The 19,806-nt window shown below is 38.2% G+C and overlaps 1 pseudogene; it reads left to right on the forward strand.

Moving 5' to 3' along the window:
• The first annotated feature begins 10,186 nt into the window (after positions 1–10,186).
• Positions 10,187–19,806, forward strand: part of LOC102249197 — a 33,557-nt pseudogene continuing 23,937 nt past the window's right edge.

Raw genomic sequence — 19,806 nt, forward strand, 5'->3', positions numbered from 1 at the left:
AGGCGGGGAACGTTGGAGTCTGCAGCAAGCAAGCCTTGTGCTCGCTTCAGTGCCTGGCTGCCGGCCGCCATCTTGGCTGGACAGTTAATTGCATATACTCACTGATTAGCCAATGAAAAGGGTAGCGGTCGTACGCTAATTACCATGTTTCTCTTTTATTAGTGTAGATTGTGTGGTTCTGCTGGTGAAGTCTTCTGGATCTTTGTGAATGAAAACAGAACTTTGAGGGGGTTTTGACCATGTTCTTAGAGATGAACAGCTCAATACAAATACTAAAGTATTATTGAGGAAAACATTCTCGCCTGTAGAAACCAGTTGCAAAAGACCTAATTGCTCACTTCCTTTATCTGTTACTTTCAAAAATTTGTTTTATTTTACTAATAATATTATTGTTACAATGTTAATTTTAAAACTTAATATTCACCTTTCAGCAGGATCAAAATAGCATGCCAGAGTTTGGTAGAAGAAGAGGCATTAATTCATCAAGGCAATTATATCGTTAGAGCAAGTTACCAGTGACATGTACAGTCATCAGTGTTGAATGGATGGTCTAAGGGGATGCTTTTAATTGCTCCAGTTTATTTGCCCTATATAATTTGCTTTATTTTAATAGACTTAAGAAAAAAGACTTCCAAGGAAAATCTGAGTAAATTTAGACCCTGTCTCTCAATAGTGATTGAAATGTTTCCTTTAAAACAGTAACTTTTATTTATTTGGATAACTAATGACCAATATTCTTTTAAAAAAAATATATATATATTATTGATTTTTTACAAAGTGGAAGGGAGAGGAATAGAGAGTTAGAAACATCGATCAGCTGCCTCCTGCACACCTCCTACTGGGGATGTGCCCACAACCAAGGTACATGCCCTTGACCAGAATTGAAGCTGGGACCTTTCAGTCCGCAGGCCGACGCTCTATCCACTGAGCCAAACCGGTCAGGGCAATGACCAATATTCTTACATTCTCTAGGTCACTGGTGAAAGTGCTTAAATATGTAAAGTTAGAAACAAGAAAAAATTAAGTATTAAAATGGTACTTTAATGGATATATCGTAGCAAAATCAATTATAGTTTTCAGTGAGGCCAGATACCATGACCTGAAAAAGTATATATTCCAACAATGAGAAAATTCATATTTTAGTAAAAATATGTCAAGCTACATCAAAACTTTTCTCCTGCCACATTTTATTTAGTATGCCTACTGAACTATTCATCTTAAGATTGTGGTAAGAAATCTTTTAATCTTTAATGCTCTGTTTTAATCACAGAAAGAGAAAATGCATAAATTTAAAATAATCATTTTTTCAGTAACCTTAAATTTTTTATTCCTAAATGGAAAAATAGCTAATTTCCTGAAAAATTGTGTTATAACTATTATTTGATAATGCTGTAAAGTTAAGACCTATAACTTTAAATTTATCTTTACTGGTTTTCTATGCTGTTTGCATTATTGTTTATGGGTCTCAGATATCTTAATAACATACAATTGTATAAGACAGAAGCTCATCTTTGCAGATAATGCTATTGCATGGTTTTAGGGGGGTTTTCTTTCATTGAAAAGTGGGTTTATCTAGAGTTAACAAAATATGTAAAATCAAGTCCTACCTTTTACTAACTCTTTGATATGTTGTTTAATCTCTTTGGACTCTAGATTTCTCACCTATAAACTGGAAATGGTAACAAACAGCATTATAAGGCTGTTTTTAAAATAAGTTTATAAAGAAACAGTTGTGCTAAAGTACATAAAATTAGACATTCTTTATAACAAAACTGCATATTACCATTTTAGGAATAGTGAAAACACATGGCTGGCAATAGAACATCAAAAAATTTGGGGTATTGTCTCATTCGGAAATAGATGTAATTTTTCATAGTTCTGAAAACATCAAGGAATGGATGGAGCTGGGAGTAATATAACATATTGATTTCTGTAACGAGTAGTTTTAGATCAGTAAAAGCAAATCTGTGCAATGAAGCAATTACATGGACATTTTCAAAAAATTAAAATTAATTTAATACTAAGGACTTCTCTTTCTTATATATTTTAACTAAAATATATCTCAGCAATAAATTATCTAATGTAAGCGCATTGTTGATACCATTTTCTTTGCTAATATAATATTTGCTTGTTGGTTATTATAATTGTTGAATTACTATTGAGATAATAAATAATGTACATACCTTGATCTATAATGTATTTTAAAGAAAAATAGAAAATATTTTAAAATTCTGCTTTCTTTATGTAGTTTCTTAATCATGTAGTTTGTCTATTACATAAAGGAAATAATTTTAAAAATACATGTAAGATTTTCAGTTCCTATTTTTTATTTTTTTTCTTATTTAGTGCTGACCCTGAGCCACACTGTGGAATGGATTTATTTTTCCTCCTACTTTCCTTTCCCGTATATGACGCTATTTATCCCTGGTGCCAAGGTCTGTCCTTGGAGTTGTTTTTCAAATAGTGGTGATGGATTTACATTGATCCATCACACTCTTTGGCTCAGTCTCCTGCACTCACTGGACTCCAGGCCAAATAGTGATTTGCCTCAGAGCTGAGTAAAATGAACTGTCCCACCTGGGTCCCAGGTAAAATGAAAGTAGGGCTGTCCTCTCAATCATCCTTCCTGACCCTTCTAACAAACCATCAATAGGCCTGAGCCACACTGGCCATTGCTGTAAATATTTACTTTGATGCTCAAATTGTCTCCAGGTTAGTCAATGGATTCTGTGGACATTAGGCTTGCTTCTGGATCCTTAAAAATAAAAATCCCCTTTGAGCCAAGAATGATCAGTGGGGGAAAGATAGACTTTTCAGTAAATGGTGTTGGGAAAACTAGGTATCAAGAAAAATTGCACTCCTATCTCATGCCACTCACAAAAATTAATTTGAAATGGACTAAAGATATATATATATATATAATACCTGAAGCTATAAAACTCCTACAACAAAACTATAAAGAAAATGTGAAATCTATCTGTCTATCATCTATCTATCTATTATCTATCTATCTATCTATCTATCTATCTATCTATCTATCTATCTATCATCTATCTATCTATCATCTAATGGAATATTGTGTAGCCATAAAAAAGAAGGAAATGCTGCTATTTGTGGCACATGAATGGACCTTGAGTGCATTATACTAAGTGAAATAAGTCAGATAGAGGAAGACAAAGGCTGTATGATTTATGTGGAATCTAAAGAAAGCACAACTCATGGTGGTTGCCAGGGGCTGAGGGTGGGGGAAATGGGGAGGTGTTGGTCAAAAGGTACAAACTTGCAGTTATAAGATGTATGATTTCTGGGGATGTAAAGTACATCATGGTGACTATAGTTAACAATACTGTATTATATAGACTTGAAAGTTGCTAAGAGAATGGATCTCAAACATTCTTCCACAGAGAACAATCTGACTACCACTATCTAAGTAAATAGATTTACTTATTTAATCAGTCCCTGCTTGGACTTCCAATGCTGCCTCTGCTCCACACAGAGGCCCTCCTCACCCTGCTCTGGGCTCTAACACAGCACACTTGACCACACCCCCAGTATGGGCACTTCCCCCATTCTGTTGGACCCTGGCGCCCCACACTAGCAGCTCCCCGACTCAGGCACCTTCCTCACCTGCTCAGGCTTTGGCTCAAGACACACAGCTTCCTTGCTTGGTGCCATCTGATGATTTTGGGTCTGAATTTCCTGGGAAAGAAAGGGAACAAAAAGAGAAAGAGTCACCTTTGCATTTAAAAAATTCAAGTTAATTAAAAAAAAACCATGCTGACATTCTGTGGCACCCTTTGGGATATCTTGTATATCTTGATCCCTCTCACTACTATTGAACAATCTATATATATAAAAGCCTAAGTGACCGTTAAGACCGGTCGACAGAATGACCAGTCGACCGGCCGCTATGATGACGCACTGACCACCAGGGGGCAGATGCTCAACGCAAGAGCTGCCCCTTGGTGGTCAGTGCACTCCCACAGCCAACCTCCCACAGCCAGCCAACCTCCCGCGGTCCCCCCCACCCCCAGCCAGCTGGCCCCAATCGCCAGCCAGGCTGAGGGACCCCTCCTGTGCACAAATTCGTGCACCAGGCCTCTAATTTAGACATCTTTTCCTCATTTCTCTTTTGAAACACTTTTCTCACTTGGTTTCTAAGGCAACAGCAAGCCCCAATAAGTTTTCTTTATTAATGACCACTTTTTCCTAATCCTCTCCACTTATTTCTTTTCTTGTGCTCATCCATTAAATAATGATGTTCTCCAGATCCTGTCTCCAGTCCTTTTTTCCATGGGAGAGCTACTTACTTGGATTCACCAATGGCCTACATACTTTTCACTTGAAAATCTAATTGCTGGGCTAGATTTATATATCCCATAGCTTGGAGTCCAGATGGGGCTCCCACGTTAGCAGCATAGCCCCACCATAGCATGCATGGCCCCTGAACACTCAGTGCCCTTGGCAAATAAGCTGCAGGTTTATTTGTGGTACAATGAGGTAGCCCAAGTTCTCAGGAGCATGGGTGTGGCCCTCATGTCAGGCATAAGGTCCAAGCACCACCAAGCTTCGGCAATGACATAGTTACATGGACTAAGCTGGTGATTTGTAGCCCATCAGATGAGATGGCTATTATCATAGGTTTCCTAGCAGTTTCAGAATTGAGAGGATGGGTAGTAAGCAGAGTCGTGTGAAAAGGATCTGAACCCAGATCAGGAGAGCAAAGACAAATCAGGGGTCTAGAATAAAGGGCAGGGAGGACGACGCCCCAGGAATGCTAAAGAGGACAGTGCTGGCATCCTGGGAGATGAGGCGTCAGGACTGGGCAAGTATGAGTGCCCTGGGGGTGGGGGGGGAGTGATTATTTTATCCAGTCTGGCAGTTTGAGGTCAGAATTTACTTTGTCATCCTGACCCTGTCTCTGTTTCTCTTTATTAATCAGTGAAATTCTCTTTGTTTTTCTGGAAAGGGAAAAAACAAATTTTTCCCAATTTTAGAAATATACAAATATATCCTTTGTGCAAGCAAAGGCTACAACTGAGATGAAAGTAAGGAATTTCAGCAATATAACAAATTGATGTATTAATCTCAACACAAATAAGAACAGAGAATTTCTGTATCTTACATGGTCCTTGTCACTGTTTTTGATTAATCAATTTTAGATTGTCCCATTTTTCCCTCAAAGGAATAGCATGTGGTCCGTTTTTTTTAATTTGTCTGATTGTTTGAATAAAAGATACTTTTAGAACCACTTAGCATATGCAGAAATGCAATTCTTCTTTTCAGGATCTGGTAATGTAATTGTAACTTTACAGCAGCACATTAATGGGAATAAATAGCATATTTTAAGAGAATTTGAATTGACCAAAGAAGGAATTTTCAAATAATTCTGGCCCTGTCCTCATTTATCTCATTTTGGACATAATCTCAATGATAGAGGAGTAAAGAGAGGGTGAGAAGCCAGATGTGGAGGAAATAAAAAATGAAAAACAAAAGAGGCTGAGCTCATCTCCAGCCTGGGAGGCATCTTAGTACTGATCGGATTTATCAGAGTTCCCAAGTGTGGTGGTGACAAATCCTTTTTCCTGGCTTCTTGCCTTAAACAGGATTAATAAATAATGAGCTCAATATTTTAGGAAAGAATTATTTCATTATCATGTCTTTCTAAAACATTTACTTTGGTTACTAGCCATTATTGATTTATATTTAAAACACTGCATTATTATGATAAATATCTATAGAAATCTCAGCCTGAAGACAGCATGACACAGCATACATATGCATAATGCATGTCTAATTGGACACAAAGAGACTGTTTGCACATGAATGATAATCACTTTCTAATACCACCTGACAATTATATTCTTTATTTTGATTTCATAGATTTGAAAAAGATACCTTGAAAAATACATTTCAGAGTATTTTTTGGAAGTTAAATGTTCTGATTTCCTCCGTTTCATAGCAGAAAGCATCATTCACGGGATGGACAGGAGGGGTGGGCATGGGTAGATGGAAGCTAAAGGCAGCTCTAGGCAGGCACAGTGAGCTTGTCCTGGCAGGGGGTTCCCAGAGGAACCCTGGCTAGATAGTCATCTTTTCAAATCAGTCTTTCTCAGAGAACAACTGCCACCATTTAGAGATCAGTTATCTGTGCTGATTTATTGTCTGGAATAAAAGAATCACAATTCTCTTCCCAACGAGCAGAAATATTTTATATATTTCTTTGATGTTGAAGGGGGAGAAGTAGCCAAAAACATAGATGAATGCAATTGTGTAATATCTAGCAACTACCACTGTGCATCATACACATGCAGTTCATGATAACTTTCATCCAAAAGTGGAATTAATTTGATCCAAACCAGATGAATGAGTAAAGTAGCTACTGTGTAAATAGTTCGCTTGTTACTTGTCCAGATAGAAAACAAACTAGCTATAAATCATGTTTGGACTATTTAAAAGCCTCTCATAGTTTTGTCAGGATAACATTAATTTTTGGAATTTTCAGAGTGTAATATTTTCCAGAGATAAACTCTGAAGGGTTAGATGAACAAATAGACACATAAAACATTTTAAGCGACACAGCAGCGAATTTCTTCCCTGTGCTCTTTCAGTTTTAGGCTGGGGCTGCCTTTTTTTCTAGGCAGTGCTGTTCAGGTGTGATTTTAAATAGGTACACAGAAGCTGTTCTGTTTGTAGACCCAATGTTCCATGACACATCCACAGTGGAAGAAGAAAAGTCTTTGTGGCATTTGCTTCAGACCACTATTTCTTGGCTACGTGTCCATTATCTACTTTAGCAAAAGGCAGGCAATGAAGTTTTCCATGGAGAATGCCATTAGGTAACTGCCTATCAGTATGTAAATGGTCAGAGTTCCATCTAGGTCAGTGATGGCAAACCTATCACACGCGTGTCAGAGGTGACACGCGAACTCATTTTTTTGGTTGATTTTTCTTTGTTAAATGGCATTTAAATATATAAAATAAATATCAAAAATATGTCTTTGTTTTACTATGGTTGCAAACATCAAAAAATTTCTATATGTGACACGGCACCAGAGTTAAGTTAGGGTTTTTCAAAATGCTGACACGCCGAGCTCAAAAGGTTCGCCATCACTGATCTAGGTCCTTAGCCAGATGTCCAGCCCCTCCCCCTCCCATTCCTTTACACTTAGGGTGGTTAAGACCAGTGAAGAAGAGAGGGGAAAAGAAGGAGCAGACATCTCTTTAGATAAAGTTGAATCCCTTCCCCTCCAGAACCAAAATTCTCTCGGCAATACTTCTTCCAGCGTATCATTTTCCTTCTTTCCCCCATTTTCTTGGTACTGACCTCCTCTTTTAGGGTTAGTGCCTGTGCTGAATTTTTAACTCCCTCTCTTTTCTCTTCCCTTGGATTTGGAAGCCTGAGCTTTTTTTCATTCAGTGATAGATTGAATCAGTTCTGTTTCTTATCCCGAGACTTCATATCCACATGCCTTGGGGATAAAGGCAACCAAGATAATGCAGCACCGTTTTATTGAACATTAGAATGAGATATTATCTTGAGACTAGGTTCTGTTTTATTCATTTTTATACTTCTCCCTCTGATGTATGAGGGAGCACACTGCTTGGCACACATTAAAAGGCACTCAATAAATAATTGCTGGAAAATGGAGTTCAGATATACTTGAGTTCTAGCTCTGGCCCTCAGTAGCTGAACCACAGGGAACTTTTGTTTCCTCTGCTGTAAAACAAGAATAATGCAGACCTTATGTAGTTATTATCGTAACTAATTGAGATAATTTATTTTAAAAGTGCCTTGCAGAGATCTGAGAGCATAGTAGGTTCTCAATAAGTATTTATTCCCTTGTCTGTGGGCTGGTCATTTCATTTTTCTGAACTGTACTCCTTATTTGTCATAAGAGAATAAGAATATTTATTGGAACTTCCTGACAGGGTTGTACTGGGGGTTAAATAAGTTATCAAGGTATTGGAATCCTTATCAAACAGAGATTAAAAAACCCCACAAATGGACTTAAAAAATGTAAGAACAGTTCTATTGTTGAGAGATTATTTTCAAGGACAGAGTATTTATACTCTTAAAAGATATTCATGCATTTGTGATCTCTTGGTGTCTATATGTATATCATGGTAGCTAATAGCAGGGTTGTGAGACAATTCTGTTTGGGTTTGAAATCTGTCTCTAACACTTTCCAGATATATAATCTTGAGCAACTTTTTAATGCCTTAGTTTCCTCATTGGTGAGATGGCAGCAGTAAGAGAGCTGACCTCATGGGTTGTGATGACTAAATGAGACAATGTATAGAACATGCTTTGAGCAGAACTTGAGGATTGCTAAGTTTTAAGTATATGTCAGCTATTGCTTTAATAGAATCATCTTGTTGTGTGTGTGTGTTTTCATTTAAATTAGGAATATGTCTTAACAACATCAAATTGTTGGTCAACTCCTTTTCATTCTCCTCTATGGAAGAAATATCATACCATGTTTTGATTCAAACAGAAAGGATGTAAGATTAAAAAAGAAATGGAGGCAATTGGAGATCCTTCACTTCACTGAATTCATATTTTATATAAAAGCTAAGGGGTTTTTTTGCTTGCTTTTAAAATTTGTCATTTTTAACTATTGATGATCATAATAAAATTGAAGATCATTTTGCTGGGAAAAAGAAAAAATGTTTTGGACAATGTCTTCTTAGCTGAAATGAACAGAAATCAGAAATACATATCAAATTGTATAAGCTAGAAAGGGACTTTTGTGGACAAATACTAGGCATTTTACAGAATCCAAGATCAGCTAGGCCATGGGAGCATGCTCAGTCCTTTGTTTAAAATTTTCTCTGTGTGCTAGCTTTACTTACCTCTCTGTGGACATGTTTCCACTGTCTTGCCTTGAATTTGGTTCTCCCTGCCTGCCTGTGATGTGGGATCATGAGGGAAAATATGGTTGCCAAGGAACCACCACTGAAAGGTGATGTGAGTTTTAGAAAAAGGAGCTGACTATGTGCTGAGCAACACTTGGAGGTTTTTACTAGAGATTTTCACATAAAATAAATATGTAACATCAAAACAGAAAATATTTCAGTGTTATAAGTTAAAATATTGTTTTTAGATACCCGTCAGAGTAATAGTAATACTATACTGCAATCAGCTACATATATTATTCCAAAATGGGAAGTGCTCATTTGTTTACTGACTGAACATGTATGAGCTTCAATGTGTTTTTGATGTATTTTGAATGGAAAGCTCAATGCTGTTTAATATTTATTTTAATATTCAATTTAAAAGCCAAATAAAATATAAAATTACTTGAATTTTAACAGTGAGCCAGAAAATGATGCATTGCAAAATTACTACAAATTTTTAAAACCTTTGTATTTCAAGTTGATCATTTGGTTTTTCAAGTAGAATTTATACTCATGGAGTAGCTACAATAGCCCACTCATGTAAATTACTGGTTGGCTACATCTTTAGTCTGTCTCCAGATTGTTTTTGGAGGCATCTTAATCCCTTCTAGGTTGATAGAAGTTGGCAGACAAGGCATCAGGGAGCTATTGTGGAGTTGTCTGTTGATTTAGGGCCAGAGCCCTTGCTCCTGTCCTGAATTAGGTTCATTGACAACATTCCCCTCACCACATCCCTTTTCCCCAAACTTTGTTTTAAGACTTTTAAGGTTCCATTGGATCCAAAGCGCTTAGATTTGGGAAGTGAGTAGAGAAGTCAAGATCTGGGAGGATGCGTGAGAGGAAGAGGAAGAGCAGAAGACCAAGGAAAAGATCTTTAAAATTTGTGAATTTAGATAAGTTTTCATTAGCCTGATAACATTTCAGCACTTTAGCTCATAACCCAGAAATATGTTTACATATATATACTTTGTAAAGATATGTGCATGCACTGTATAAAATAAAGCACAGGGCATTTATCTTTAGTTTTTAGTAGCACTTGCAGTTTGTAACAAAATAATATATGGTTTCTTTGGCTAAAATTACTAATAGGAATTTAGCAATGATTATAGAACATGCAGTTATTTGGCAAGTCTGGCATTAAACAAATAAGAACTTTAAAATTAGAATGACTCTCCATTGGGAAGCCCAGAGTGGAAATAGAATTCTGTGCTCCATCATTCTGAGCCATCAGCAGGGTCCATGCATAACCAACTATGATCATGAGGGCGGAAACACATGAGCGCACATGGCCGCAGCAGCAGGTGTCGGTGACATTATTACCGAACTGGCAAGAGTCCTTGAGTGTAACCAGCAGGCTCTGGGTGTGGACGACAGGTATCCATGGAAACTCAAAGTGTTGAGAACTGCCACGCACCTTCTCCAAATGTTAATTGCAACAGAAACCACATGTTTAAGGAGTTATCCTAAAAAAAAAAAATTAGCAGACAGCGCCTCTACAGTGGATTATTTTGCACATTGATTTAATTGATGGTTGATGTCAGGTAGTACAAATAATTGATGATGATGGCAAAATCAGCCGCCATGTCCTAAGTCATGAAAAATCTTTCACCAAGCATTAAGAGAGATGATCATTTAGAAGGGTTCAGGCAGCCTTGGAGGAATCATGCATTGGATAATTTGATCTGATACTTCTCTTTATGATAGAACTTATTTTCAAAGAATGAGAGACTTCATAATTTACTCCAACCTGCTGTTATCTCTGATACCACACACATGACCTTTCAGAATTTTATAGGTTTGATTTCTTTAATCAAGTATCTGATTGTTTGTGGACAAAAACTGAGTCCAGGAAGGTTTCCTTCTTTTCATTTATAAAATGAGCATGTAAAATGAGATAACCTATAGTTTTAAAAGGTATTTCTTCTAAAAAAAAAAAGCATCAAAAGTGCTGTGAATAGTAACTAAATGTATCTGCGGAAATTCATGGAAGGAGGCAATATCTTGATTTTGAAAGTCAATCATTTTACATGCTTAGGATCCAACTGGGAAGAACTGAAAATACAGAAGAATTTGCTACAGGGAATCATGGAGTTGGAAGTAAAACAACAACAAGGAAAAAAATGGGGGGCTCTCAAAGTTAAAAAAACAACAACAACAAACAGAACAAAAAACTATGTCTTGATCTTTTCCCACATGTATTTACTTTTAAAAAATTACTGGTAAGATTTGCTACTGTTAAGAGTAAGCCAAACTATGGGTCTTTCTTTTCATTCTCGTTTTAGGCTTTCTTGGACATTGGATTTGTGCCTGAAATTCATTTATATTTACTAAAACCTGTATAGGGGTTTTCTTAGAAGCTTCTGTGATTAAAAGAAGTTATAATTTTAGCTATTTTAGCACTTATAACATTTTTCCACAACATCTAAGTTGCTCGAGGCATGTCTACGTCTCTGACATTGGTTGGAAAGGAAGATTTGCATTTCACTTTCTAGAGTTATTTTCAGTAAACAGGTGGGTGGAAACACAGAGAACAGAATAGATGGGGCCAGGAGGCAAGAAGTGATAGCTTGCCAAGATAGAAAAAGTATGGAGTTTATCAAACAAATGACTTATTTTCAGAGAGAATTCTCAGTATTTGAATAGAAAACAATTTCAAAAAGGACTGAAGCCGGAGAGTATGGCCTTGTTCTGATGCCTGCTGCCCAAGTGAACAATCGGGCTGCTAGATCTACTTATAGTAAACAAGACAAATTTGGCCCAAATTAGCTCTGTTTAAAGAAATACTATTTTTTTTTTTTAGCTCTGTTCACTTTTCTGCTGTTTATGTTCCCATTGTCTCTCTTCTTTATGATCTTCTTCTCTTTCCCCTGGGGCTTTGCTTTCTCTTCCATCTTTCTCCTCTTTCTTCCTGCTTTTCCCTCCCCTTTACTTAAGCTCATCCTTTTTTTTAAAATAGTCATAAAATGAAGTATTTTTAATATTAAACCTTAATTTCTTCTAACATTTTACTAGTTTTACATTTTTGAAAATAAAATTCATTTATAATGCTTCCTAAATTATTTCCTCTTTGAATCATTTAAACTTTTTCAAAGATACACACATCTTGGTAGAACAGAAGTAATTAATCAGTATATGTTTTATGCGGAATACTCTGTGATTTTACACATTTAAAATGACTATTTAGAAAGAGATCATAGAGAGGCTCTTCTACTCCAGGAATGAGTTTTAGGGACTAAGAAGCCTAAACCACAGAGTTTCCAAGCTACTTTATAAATAGAACAACAGCAGATACTTTCCTCGGCACCATTTCACTACTTTTCTAATCAGTTCCACGTGAGTACATCCATCATTGGTTGGAAAGGAAGATTCGCATTTCACTTTCCATAGTTCTTTTCTGTAAACAGGTGGGTGGAAACATGGAGAACAGAATAGATGGGGCCAGGAGGCAAGAAGTGATAGCTTGCCAAGGTAGAAAAAATATGGAGCATGTCCTTAGATTCATGTAAGACTTATGTTTAACTGGCTTCCTCTTCTCACAGCAGAGTTTGATAACCACAGAGTCCCATTTGCTTTGAGCAGGATGGAGAGTCCCACTCCAGGGGAGAATGTCAGCAGGATAATGCTGACCCCACATATTATTCTCTGTAAACATGTTAGATCCCCTAAATGGAATTTTCCACATGGCAGATGAGAATCCAGCACCTGGGACTCCAATCATAGCAGAGTATATGGAGGGACATAGGATAGCTCTTTCCTCAACACCACCCACTGAGGTTAGATGAGAAAGATCATTTACTCTCATGGCAGAAATTTACTGCAATTAACAGGCCATCTTCAAACACGCTTCCCTTGGCTTCTATAACACCTCAGTCTCTTCATTTTTTTCTCTTACTATTCTTTATGCTTTATAAATAAATTCATTATTGAGCATATATTAATTTTTATTTCATACGGATCGGTGATCCTTCATTAAGACAATTCTCCCCCATGTGACATTTGATGAACTTTGTTTATACTAAATTCACTCAGGATACAGAGACAATGGGATAAAGTAAATGAAGCTAGTGCTAGGTTGGGGCGGTCCTGAAGTGGTTCCAGTAGGATGCTGTTTTGGGTCAGGACTGATGGAAAGTATTTAAATATTTCAATGAAATAAAAATTGAAGTTTTATTTGAAATCTGCAAGATGTTGCTCAATATGCTGCTTATTTCTTCTAGAAAAGGTAAGGAAGCTGAAGGGAAAGCGTTTAGGCAGAAAACATTGTATTTTTATTTGCTGACACAATCCTAAGAAAGTAAAATGCAAATGACCACAAAGGATTATAATCTGAATACCAGGCACAGCATTTTTCTGTTTGGATTAGATAAACATGAGCCAAAGAGCAATATTTCTACATGTTTTTGTCTGGGAGCAATTAAATTGGAGTACTGTGTGATTTCTGAAATATGATTATTTTCTAGGTCTTTAGCTATGCCTGCACAGGGCTAGGTTGCTGTTCCCTTTCTTGGTGATTTATTCAAATGCTCTAAAATCTTTCTGGATCTCTTTCTTGCTCCATAATAAAAATTATTGTTCTTACACAATATAACAGCTTTAAAGAATAGATATGCGATAAAGAAAACGGAGACAGCATGCAGAATAGACATGTTAGAAGGCTCAACCATTAACTATTTAAATAGCTGTAATTTGGAGGAGAGGTTTTTGATCCAGTTAGCATTTATTATTTGGTTATTATATGGCAGGCATTAAGTTTAGTGCCTCCACACAAATTGCTCTATTTAAGTTCAGATAAACATTATTATGCAGACACTATTTATTTTACTATCACATTTCCCTTTGTTTTCAGATAGACAAATCCAGGCACAAGGTGATTCAGTAATTTTCCTGAGGACACACAGACACTAAGTGGGGCCAGAATTTGAACTTGGATATTCTGACCACACAGTATTGACTTAAACACTCCAGCTCAGGATTTCCTTTGCGTTGTATGCCTCTGGCCAAGACAAGAAACACTGACCATGGAAGTCACAGCAAGGCAGCTACAGGCTGAATATAAAGGACTTTCTAATGATGAGGTCTGTGCCAAGTAGAATGGGGAGCTTTAGAAATGACTGACATCCGCTTGGTTGATGTTCAGTTTAAGATGGGATGAAGATGCATTGGAAACATTGCAGTGGATGTTTTTACGTTAGGCCAAGATTAAATTATTTTTAAAGCTCTTTTTCTTCCTGTCCTGGAGTCTATGATAATGTGAAAAAAATTATGTGGTTATGTCTATTTGTTACCTTGCCATCAGGAGTAGCTGTCTTTTAAGCATTTTGCACATAGTGCCCCCTTGACTGGATCTAGCTGTCAGTTTCTTTTACAAAGATCCACATTAGGTTCGCAAATGGAGTCTGAACATGGAAGAGGAAAGATAATAAACTTCAAAGCATGGAAAGAAGATGGAGAAAGAGAAGGCCAAAAACAAATGAGAACGGATAAGCCTCTCTTCTTGTTAAATTAATAGTGTAGAATTTCAAAAAAAAAATAGTGTAGAATTTCTTCTAAATTTCTTAATTAAAATGGGTATCTGTGTACAGATGTTTCTTAGTTTATAAACATAATAGCTTTTAAGAAGTTGTTTGTTATTTCCACTTGTTTTGAAGTTCAAAGTGACTATGTCAGATTCAAGTCCAGAATATATTTTTATACAATAGGCTAATAAGTGAGTTCTTCAGAGATTTGCAATTTTGCTTAGTCTAGCCCAATGGTGTCTATCTTGTTAGAGATCTCTTTACAAAGTCAGTCAGTATTCTGTATGTTGTTGCTAAGACTAATCTGCATATACTACTTGAACCCATATATCAGAAACCAGTTATACTTTTGTAATGAAAATTTCATCAGTGGTATTTTACATGATCAGCCTTTTAATTCTCAAACTCCTATATTTCTCCCGAATTAATAGTAGTTTTTATTTTTTTTTATTTTATAAATTATCATCACTTGCTAATTATCAGTTGCCTACATACAGAATTTTTCCCAAGTCAAATGATTGACTCTTTATCCTTTAGAAATATTCTTACACTAGAGGCCCGGTGCACAAATATTTGTGCACTCGGGGGGCGTCCCTCAGCCCGGCCTGTGCCCTCTCGCAGTCTGGGACCCCTTGGGGGATGACCACCTGCTGGCTTAGGCCTGCTCCCTGGGGGATTGGGCCTAAGCTGGCAGTCAGACATCCCTCTGGCAGCCTGGGAGCCCTTGGGGGATGTCCACTTGCCGGCGGGGAGCAGGCCTAAGCTGCAGTCGAACATCCATAGCGCTGCTGAGGAGGCGGGAGAGGCTCCCACCACCACCGCTGTACTGGCAGCCATCAGCCTGGCTTGTGGCTGAGCAGAGCTCCCCCTGTGGAGTGCACTGACCACCAGAGGGCAGCTCCTGCATTGAGCATCTTCCCCCTGGTGGTCAGTGTGTGTCATAGTGACCAGTCATTCCCAGTCATTCTGCTGTTAGAGTCAATTTGCATATTACCCTTTTATTATATAGGAGTGCCTGGCCAGCCTGGGTGAGGGGCTGATGGCTGTTTGCAGGCTGGCCAAGCCCCCCAGTGGGGACCCTCACCCCATGAGGGTATGGCCATCCTGAGTGAGGGGCTGATGGCTGTTTTCAGGCTGGCCACAACCCCCAGCCACCCAAACTCCAAGTGGAGGCTGGCTGGAAGCAGGTATCTGGGATTTATTTAGCTTCTATAATTGAAACTTTGTTGCCTTGAGCAGAGGCCTCAGCTGGCTCAGGGCTGGTGGGAAGCTTGGCTTCCTCCATCACCCGGGTAACCAAGCCTCCTGCTTGCTCCAGCTCCGTGGCTGCCGGCCGCCATCTTGGTTGGGTTAATTTGCATATAGTTGCTCTGATTGGCTGGTGGGCGTGGCTTAGTGCATAGCGAAGGTACGGTCAATTAGCATCTTTGTCCTTTATTAGTGTAGATTTGAAACACTCACTCTATATGAATTGTACAGTATTTTTATTTTATTACTTTCATTTAGAATATATTTTTTAGCATAATCATATGTCCATTTTTACTGACATTTTAGAGTCATTCATTTCTTTTTTTATTTTATTGGAAAAGACAGTGTATAAGTCAGTATAGTTTAGTTTAAGTTACAGTAACAAAGATATCAAAGTCTCAATGGCTTAACAGGGCTACATTTTAGTTGCTCATGCTGCATGTTCACTGTGGGTGGGTTGTGGAGGTGGGAATTTAATACAACCAAGCCATTCCTCACTATCTATCCTGTGCTGGCTCCATTTCAGTGTGATCCTTCAAAGTTCTCAGCTTCAGAGGAAAAAGGCAAGAGTTTAGCAGTGGCAATTAAATACTTCATTCCAGAATGGCATGCATGTGTTACTTCCCCTCACATTTTTATTGGCGAAATCAAGACACTTTACCACTCTTGACTTTAAGGAGGTGGGAAGCACGATCCTTTGGTACTTAGAAGTAGAGAAAACATTGCTAATACATTGGATTTTAACTTTTTTAAACACTCTCAAATCTAAGCACAAGCACCTAACACATGCCTTACCTGGTTAACTGGCAAGGCTAAGGCTGAGACTAACTGGCCGCACTGGCCACCTGTTGACGGTGGCCAGAATTAATGTACTTTATTCCAGATTGAAACTGTGTATCTGTGAGGGCATTGTAGTAGAAAATACATTGATTTCAGTAACACAAGGCTGGTATGAACTCATTGGCATGGACCTTCAGTGGTTTGCTATGATGCAGATGGGTTTTGGGAGAGCTGATCAGTAGGTCAGCAAAGTCTCAGAGAAATATCTGAGCTACTTGCTGGGTGCTGAGAACTATGAACCAGGTCTGCTTTGTAAAAGTGACAGGGAAACAATGAAGAAGATACTGATTTTACTAAAATAATAAATAGAGTTCACTTTCCATACCACAGGTCTCACATCCACAGATTCAGTAAAATGTGTATTAAGAATATTTGGAAAATCAAAATTCCCAGGAAGTTCCAAAAAACAAAATTTGAATTTTGTTTAGCACCTATGCTAAATCTACATGAAGGAAGTGATGTGTAGACATGCTCTATTGAAGCCTAGAGCAAAACCAGATTATATGTAAACTCTACACCATCTCGCCATCCTATATAATAAAAGCAAAATATGCAAATCAACCAAACTCCAGAACGACCGGTCAGCGGGGGGTGGGGCCGGTGAGCAGGCAGCGCCAGGCCAGCCAAGGTGGGTGCCAGTGGGAAGAGAGAAGGGACAACGATCCAGGGGCAGCGGTGACTGGCGGCAGTGGAGGGGTGATCAGGTGGCGGGGCCGGAGCTGACCCCTGGTGGTCAGTGTGCTCCCACAGTGGGAGCGCCGCTCAGCCACAAGCCAGGCTGAAGGTTGGCGAGCGCAGTGGCGGTAGCGGGAACTTCTCCTACCTCCATGGCAGTGCTAAGGATGTCTGACTATAGGCCTGCTCCCTGTGGGGCCTAAGCTGTCAATGGGACATCCCCTGAGGGCTCCCGGACTGTAAGAAAGTGCAGGCCAGGCTGAGGTACCCCCCCCCCTATTCCCCGAGTGCATGAATTTTCGTGCAATGGGCCTCTAGTTTTAAATAAGGCACGTGAGCTTCCAGGAATTTTGGTTTCTTGGGGGGGTCCTGGAGCTAGTCCCCCATGGATACCAAAGGACATCTGTACTTTGAAAAGGCATTAGTCTAGTGGCATAAGGTCAATCTACAGATAAAAAATTCAGAAATGGCTTCAATTACCTTTTGTTAGTTTTAAATGAACAATCTTTTAAACCAATGTTCAGGGGTAGATCAAAATGGTGTTTACAGAGTCTTCAAGGTCTCTAAAAACTTCCCCTAAATGTGGTTATTTTAGATGTACTTAAACTTAGACATTACTTATGCCCCTAAACCCTTTCCTAAGCCTTCAGGCACTCTCTTTATATAATTTACCTATAATTTACTGAAGATTGTTAAAAGTTAACAAGCCTGAAAGTGACAGTCTTTAGAAAGAAACTCACTTTTATTTCTGCAGAGATCTGAATGAATATTGCTTAGAGTTCTTTCTGAAATCTTTTGCTTAGCAGCCCAGCACTTACTCTAATATTTTTTAACTAACATTCCCTTGGAGAATGATTTAATCATTAGAGAAATATATAAGGTATTCACACTAAGTTTTTCTTGTCTTTAATTGGCTAATGATTAAGTGTGTTTGGTAATTTGAAAGAAAATGAAATGTAAGCAATAATTAATTAAAAGTTTCTTGTTTCTTTTCTCTCCCTCTTAACTTTCTACTTCTGGGGAAGGATATAGGATATAATTTTGTACTTCCTGGCCATAGCTAGACTTAATATGACTGATGATCACTTAGGGTAATCAAGAGAAACTGTAAACTCCTCTCAGTAGGTTAACCTAGGATCATTGCTGACTTAGGAGCCCGTTTCTATCAATAAAATACACTATCAATTTAGACATTTGAACTTCCCAAACTTTCTGGCATAAAACAGATCTCACTTATACACATAATTTTTTAAAGGAAATTTTTTATTTCTGAAGTGATAGAAATAATTCCTGTTCACTAACAGGAAATAAATAACATTATTATTATTATTATTATTATTATTATTTTAATTTTTTATTTCAGAGCAGAAGGGAGAGGGAGAGAGAGATAGGAACATCAATGATGAGAGAGAATCATTGACTGGCTGCCTCCTGCACACCCCCTACTAGGGATTGAGCCCACAACCCGGGAATGTGCCCTTGACTGGAATCAAACCTGGAACCCTTCAGTCTGCAGACCGATGCTCTATCCACTGACAAAAACCAGCTAGAGCAATAAATAACATTTTTAAAGGGAAAGGTACAGCTACTAAATGGCTTGACTGTAATCAAAATTAATTCTAGCACATTTCCACCAGATGGCACCCCCCTTTTGAACTTTGGGAAGAGATTCTGAAGGTGAAGGAAAGCCACTCTCATTTTAGAAACAGGATTGGTTCTGGAAAAGATTTCTAGCCAGTGAGATTGAATCAAAGAAAATAATATGCAATACTACTTTTAAAAACTCTTCTAAGATGCTCCCAAAGTAAAATGCATAACAATATGTTTAATTTGGGGCAAATCAAGTCTATGTCAATAAAGCCAATCCTAGTTTAATCTGAACTCCCCAGGACTTAAGTTCCACTAAAATGTAATTTTCATATGATCTTTCTAGCTAGCTCTCATTTGGGTGCTTCTTTTAACTTAAAGGAAAGCACAGCAACCGGAGTGTATTTAGCAACTGAGTGTCCTAAACGAAGACTTGATTTAATTTGTAAATGAACTATCAACTTGCCAGTCAAAAATTCATAGGTAAACACTTTAACATTTTGTCCAAAACCATGGGGTTGGCAGTGTAGATCTTCCAAGTTAAACAATACAGGGCCAAGTCTGCTGCCTGCACACTTCTTATCCATGCACTTGGCTCTTTCTGATCCTCTGGCTACTAGTAAACTCTTCACAGTACTCTTGTTGCTCTTTTTTGGTGGCCTTTTCGTGTGGATCAGAGCATAGCATTCCTTACAGATGTCACCCCAACACAATCAGTCAGTGGAAAAGCATCTCGTTTCATAGACCTGTATTCGCTAAAGACATTAATTTTTACTGAGCAGTTCAAATCCCATGATGTCTTTTGTTATCTTTGGATGATGAACAAGCATGCTGAGAACTCAGGAACAGATCTTTGTCATTTAGAGAGAACAAGAGCAAGTGAGAGAGATGCATCTAAAAATGCATATTTGAGGCTGCAAGGCAAGGCTTCTTGTATTTCTTGCTGCTTATATATGACTAGAGGTCCGGTGCACAAAAATTTGTGCACTCGGGGGGGGGGGGCGGGGGGGGCCCCCAGCCCAGCCTGGGCCCCCTCCCA

The sequence above is a fragment of the Myotis brandtii genome, unplaced genomic scaffold (assembly GCF_000412655.1).
Source record: "Myotis brandtii unplaced genomic scaffold, ASM41265v1 scaffold151, whole genome shotgun sequence".
NCBI lineage: Eukaryota > Metazoa > Chordata > Mammalia > Chiroptera > Vespertilionidae > Myotis > Myotis brandtii.